General features: G+C 40.4%; 1 protein-coding gene across 3 annotated transcripts in view; it reads left to right on the top strand.

Annotated features, from left to right (window-relative positions):
• Positions 1-5,978, top strand: part of ZNF148 (zinc finger protein 148) — a 100,858-nt gene that overhangs the window by 12,294 nt on the left and 82,586 nt on the right. For all 3 annotated transcript variants that reach the window (XM_006775003.2, XM_015571319.1, XM_015571318.1), the window contains one exon: positions 5,432-5,567. The gene's annotated coding sequence lies outside the window, so the exon portion shown is untranslated. The remainder of the gene's footprint in view (positions 1-5,431; positions 5,568-5,978) is intronic.

Below are 5,978 nucleotides of genomic sequence, written 5' to 3'. Positions count from 1 at the left end.
GGGCCAATTGTGGTAGTGGGGACCCATCGGGGGGAGTGACTGGCCAGGGGGACGGGCTGCAGGATGTTGGCTGGCAGGCCCCTCCCCATGTTGGGGTGGTGGGGCGATCAGGGGCAGGGCCAGCCTGGAGAAGGGATTGTGGGCCAATTGGGGAGAGGCAGACTGATGTGGGGGGGAGGGAAGGGCCTCAGGGGAATTGGCCAGCTGTCCCGCCCTCCATCGGGGTGGGAGAGGCTGATCAGGGTGGGGCTGGCCAAGGGAAGGGGCTGTGGGAGGTTGGCCAGCCAGCCCCACACCTGATTGGGTTGGTTTGCTGGCCACAGTGGTTGTCATAGTGCAGGGGTGGGCAAACTTTTTGACTCGAGGGTCACAATGGGTTCTTAAACTGGATCAGAGGGCCGGAACAAAAGCATGGATGGAGTGTTTGTGTGAACTAATATAAATTCAAAGTAAACATCATTACATAAAAGGGTACGGTCTTTTTTTTTTTTTTTAGTTTTTTTCTTTTCAAACGGGCCAGATCCGGCCCGCGGGCCGTAGTTTGCCCACGGCTGTCATAGTGACTAGTTCTGGTTGTTACGGCGTTCTGGTTACTGGCTTTTTTATATATATATCTCCTTTTTCTCCCATCTTTTAATTTTAATCTTGTGTAAAGTATGTCTCTTGTTGACAGCATATAATTGAATTCTTTTTTGTCCATTCTGACAGACTGTCTTTCCAATGGGCTGTTTCACATTTAATTATAGACATGGTTGGATTTACATCTGCCATTTTGCCATTTTTTTTTTTTTGTTTCTTATGGTTTTTGTTCCTCTGTGCTTCCTTTATGGCCTCCTTTTATTTATTTATTATTTACTTATTTATTTGTAATTGTCTAGTTTTACATATGTCTCCTTTCCCCCCACTTGACCCCCTAAACATAATTGAAGATATTTTCTTTGTGGTCACTGTAGGGTTTATAATGTACATTTTATCAATCTGTTTAATATTAACAATAACTCAGTATCTGTAAAATATTGAAACTTTTGCCTGGCTGGTGTTGCTTAGTGGTTGACCTATGAACCAGGAGGTCATGGTTCAATTCCCAGTCAGGGCAATGTCTGGGTTGCAGGCTTGATCCCCAGTAGGGGAGTGCAGGAGGCAGCTGATCAATGATTTTCTCTCATCATTGATGTTTCTATCTCTCCCTCTCCCCTCTCTGAAATCAATAAAAATGTATTTTAAAACCCCCCAGAAACTTTGCTCCAGTATAGCTCCATTTTCTCCCTCCACTACTGTGCCACTATCTATACCAGGGGTCCTCAAACTACGGCCCGCAGGCCACATGCAAATACAAATAATTGTATTTGTTCCCGTTTTGTTTTTTTACTTCAAAATAAGATATGTGCAGTGTGCATAGCAATTTGTTCATAGTTTTTTTAAGCTATAGTCCGGCCCTCCAATGGTCTGAGGGACAGTGAACTGGCCCCCTGTTTAAAAAGTTTTAGGACCCCTGATCTATACTAATAAAAGTGTAATATGCTAATTAGACCGGGAGACCTTCTGGTCATCCTTCTGGACAGAGCCATGGTGAGGGCTGAGGCAGAGATGGTTAGGGGCGATTAGGCCAGGAGGGGAGGGCAGTTGGGGGTGAGAACACCGGCAGGCAGAGTGGTTAGGGGTGATCAGGCAGGCAGGCAGGTGAGTGGTTAGGAGCCAGTGGTCCTGGATTGCGAGAGGGATGTCCAACTACCGGCAGTCGGACATTTCCCGAGAGGTCCCAGATTGGAGAGGGTGCAGGCTGGGCTAAGGGACACTCCGAGTCCTTCCACCCCTCCCCCGTGCATGCAATTTGTGTATTGGGCCACTATCTTATATAATAAAAGGGCAATATGCAAATTGACCCTAACAGCAGAATGACTGGGAATGACTGGTCACTATGACACACACTGCCCACCAGGGGCAGTATAATAAAAGTCTAATATGCTAAGTGTCCAGTCCGGTCGGCCATTTAACCAATCAAAGCGTAATATGCTAATGATATGCTAAGGCTGCTTAGCTGCTTGCTATGACGTGCACTGACCACCAGCGGGCAGACAGTCAACTGGTTGACCAGTCGCTATGACATGCACCGACCACCAGGGGGCAGACACTCCAACTGGTAGGTTAGTTTGCTGCTGGGATCCGGCTGATTGGGACTGAGCGAGAAGGGCTGGGCACACCCTGGAGCCCTCTCGCGGTCCCTTCTCGGCTGCCCAACCTCCCACGTCCCTCCCCGGCCCCGATCATGCACTGGTAGGGTCCCTCGGCCTGGCCTGCGCCCTCTCGCAGTCTGGGACCCCTCGGAGTATGTCGGAGAGCTGGTTTTGGCCTGATGGCAGAAGGACCAGTCGCTATGATGTACACTGACCACCAGGGGGCAGACGCTCAACGCAGGAGATGTCCCTGGTGGTCAGTGCGCTCCCACAGAGGGGCACTGCTCAGCCAGAAGCTGGGTTCATGGCTGGCAAGCGCAGCAGTGGTGGTAGGTGCCTCTTCTGCCTCTGCAGCAGTTGGACATCCCCTGAGGGCTCCCTGACTGCGGGAGGGCACAGGCTGGGATGAGGGCCCCCCCCCGCCCCCGTGCATGAATTTGTGCACCAGGCCTCTAGTTGTTATATATACTTATTGCATCTATATATGCTGTAAGAACCCAGCAATACAGTGTTGTAATCATTGCTTTCTACAATCTTATATCTTTGAAAGATATTAAGAGAAGAAATGAGAAAAATATGGTCATGCATCACTTGATGGGGCTACATGCATAGAAATGTGTTGTTATGTGATTTCATTGTTGTACTAACATCATACAGTGAGCACTTAAACAAATGTAGATGGTAGAGCCTACTGCTTCTAGGCTACAGACCCATTCAGTATGTTACTGTATTTAATACTATAGATACTGGTAATGCATTGTGTTAACATTACAACGGCTACCACCTCACTATATGCAATATTTCAGCTCCATTATAATCTTAAGGGACCACTATGATATATGTCAGCTGTCTGTCATTGACCTAAATGTTGTATGTGGAATGTGACTATATTTATGGTCTTTTAACACACACATTTACCATTTTAACCATTTCTGGTGTTCTTTCTTCCTCTGTATTTTGAGTCTGGTGTCATTTCAGTTCATGTACTTTCTTTAGGATTTATTAGGCAGGTCTGCTAGCAAAAAATTCTCTCAGCCTTAGTTTATCTGAGACCACATTATGCCTTCATTTTTGAAGGATAATTTTGTTGCCTTCTTGGTTGACAGCTCTTCCCCCCAGCACTTTGAATATGTGATGCCACTGTCTCATGTCCCTTATTGGTTTTGATTGCAAGTCAGCTCTTAATCGTGTTGATGGTTCCCTGCACATGCTGAGAAATTTTTCTCTTTATGCCTGCTAGATTTTTCTGAGTTTGCTTTAAATAGTTTCCTGATATGTCTCAGTGTGGTCTCTTTGTATTTATTCTACTTTAAATTCATTGAACTTTTAAGACCTGTAGATTTGATTTCTTTTAAAAAATTAAATTTGGAATGTTTTAGTCTGGTATGTTATTTGAAAAATATTTTTTCTGCCCTTTCTCTCCTTTTCTTCTGGGGACTGTAGAAGTGTTAGTATATTGGTCTCTGAGACTCTATTCAATTTTCTTCAACTTTTTTTCTCTGTCCTTTAGATTGGATAATTTCTACTGATGTGTCTATTTTCAAGGTCATTGATTTTTTTTCTGTCACCTTGAACCCACTTCTGAACCTTCTAGTAAATATTTTGTTATTCTTCAAATTTAGTTTCCATGTGGTTCTTTTACATAATTTCTGTACCCTTATTGATAACCTCTTTATTGATTGGTTGTTTTCATAATTAAAATTATGAAAATATTTTACTTTTAACATACCTATAATAAATATTTTGACATCTCTGCTTAAACCAATATATGGGGATACTCAGAAACAGCTTGTAATGATTGCTGTTTTAATATGGGTCACATTTCACTTAAAAAAATACATCTTATATTGTTAAAACTGGGCATTTATTTTTTAATAACTTTTTATTGATTTTTAGAGAGAGAGAGGAAAGGTGAAGGATAGAGAGAAACATCAATGAGAAAGGAATATCATTGATTGGCTGCCTCCTGCAAGCCCCCCACTGGGGATCAAGCCTGCAAATTGGGCATGTGCCCTGACTGGGAATCGAACCAGCAAACTCCTGGTTCCTTGATTAACGCTCAACTGCTGAGCCACACCAGCTGGGCAAACTGGGCGTTTTAGATAATTTATTGGAGCAGCTCTGGATTGTGACTCCCTCTTTCTCCTGCCCAGGTTATTGTTACTGTTGTCATTTCACTACCATTTAAATATGATACAATCCTACTGAAAGAAAAGAAATTTTATTTTGGGATATAGGTTTATCTGGAAAAATAGACATGCAAAAATATTCTGGAAAATTTTGAAATAGAAGGGTACTGAGGGTGAATAGCTCTATTTCAATTTAAAGTTTTAAAATAGGACACAGTGTTGAAATGTTTTTGAAAAGTGAGTTAGTATTATACTTTCTGAAGTTCACAGATGGAATTATTACCGGTTCTAGGTGAGAAAGACTATTCTTGCCTTTGCACCATTGTAAAAATTGATACAAAATCAGAGTTTTCATATATTGTTTGGTCCCCAAGCTTCCTGTGAAGGAGTATGTATGAATTATTCTTGATAAAATAGCAATCCAGTATTTTTAAATATCTCTGTGGTAGTAAGTTCCATAAACTCTTTAGTCTTTTAGTAAGCAAATTTATCAAAACTAATTGCTATCTGAAGTCTCTTTATAAAAATACTCACTGTCAGTTTTCTTCTGTTTATAGCTTATGCCTTGGGATTATATTTTTTTGATATGGTACATAGTCTCCCTATGATTACTCTCTCTTTTTGTCAGCTTTTCCTATCAAAGATAACCTTGCTGATTATGTTTCTGAAGCTAGATCTTTTCTGTTGTGATTACAATTGCATTCTGTACATAACTAGTTTTATTATTTGTAAGGTTTGGTATGTGTGCTTCTTCACTTCATAGACATTACAAAGCAGATATGAATAGTGTTAAGTGGTTTCTTAATCTTTGTTTTCTCTTTTTTAACCATTTAGTTCTGTAATCCTTTGAATTTCCTTCAATGTCTCGTATCTCTGAATCTGTAAACTCCAGATCTAGGCAAAGTATTTTTTATAAGGTCAGGGTTATATCATAAGTTATTACTTACTACTATTATATTTTCCCAGTTTCAGACTTAAAAGAAGTCATTGCACTGGTCATTCAGGCATAGCTTATTATTTACAAAGTGTGATTACTTCATTATTGGTACCAGTTTCTCCATTTTGTATTTGTACAGTATTTTTTTCCTCCATAAGTAATGTGTTTTGTTCATTGTGTTTATTTTTTAGGAATCGGATGGCATAAGTGGTTAAGGTGGTATTGAGGGCCACTGAAGCTTATGAAAGGTAGAAATTCAACCATGATTTCTTTTTCGACTGTACAGAATTCCCTTCCTTGAAGTCTTCATTTTCACCTTAGTATCAGGTAACTCCAGTACTTGTTTTTCATTATCATGAATAAGTAAAATTTTCAAATATGAAACCAGTTTTTGGATGCTAGGATTTTATGTTGAGTTTGTGCAATGGTTTTTTTATGTTTTGGTATTCATATCTGGTAGAAATTTGGGATTTATTTTCCCCCTGAAAAAAACAGTGTTAAGAGAAAATTGTTGTATTATGTTGTTGTTATTTTAGATTTTAAGTTTTGTTTAGCACAGAAAAATGTTTATTATGTAACTTTGAGAAGTTTAGGTGGGAAAATGTTTTCTTCTTTAACCCTTTTGCTATATAGGGCATTGTATTTTTCATCTACCTGTCATCAACACATATATACTTACATTAAATTCTCCAGGGAAACTATTTTCTTTTATAAAAAAAATTGATTTTGAGAGGAAGA

This window comes from Myotis davidii, unplaced genomic scaffold (assembly GCF_000327345.1).
Source record: "Myotis davidii unplaced genomic scaffold, ASM32734v1 scaffold9, whole genome shotgun sequence".
NCBI lineage: Eukaryota > Metazoa > Chordata > Mammalia > Chiroptera > Vespertilionidae > Myotis > Myotis davidii.
Note: the sequence above shows the minus strand (reverse complement) of the source record. Positions and strands in the feature narration are given on the sequence as shown.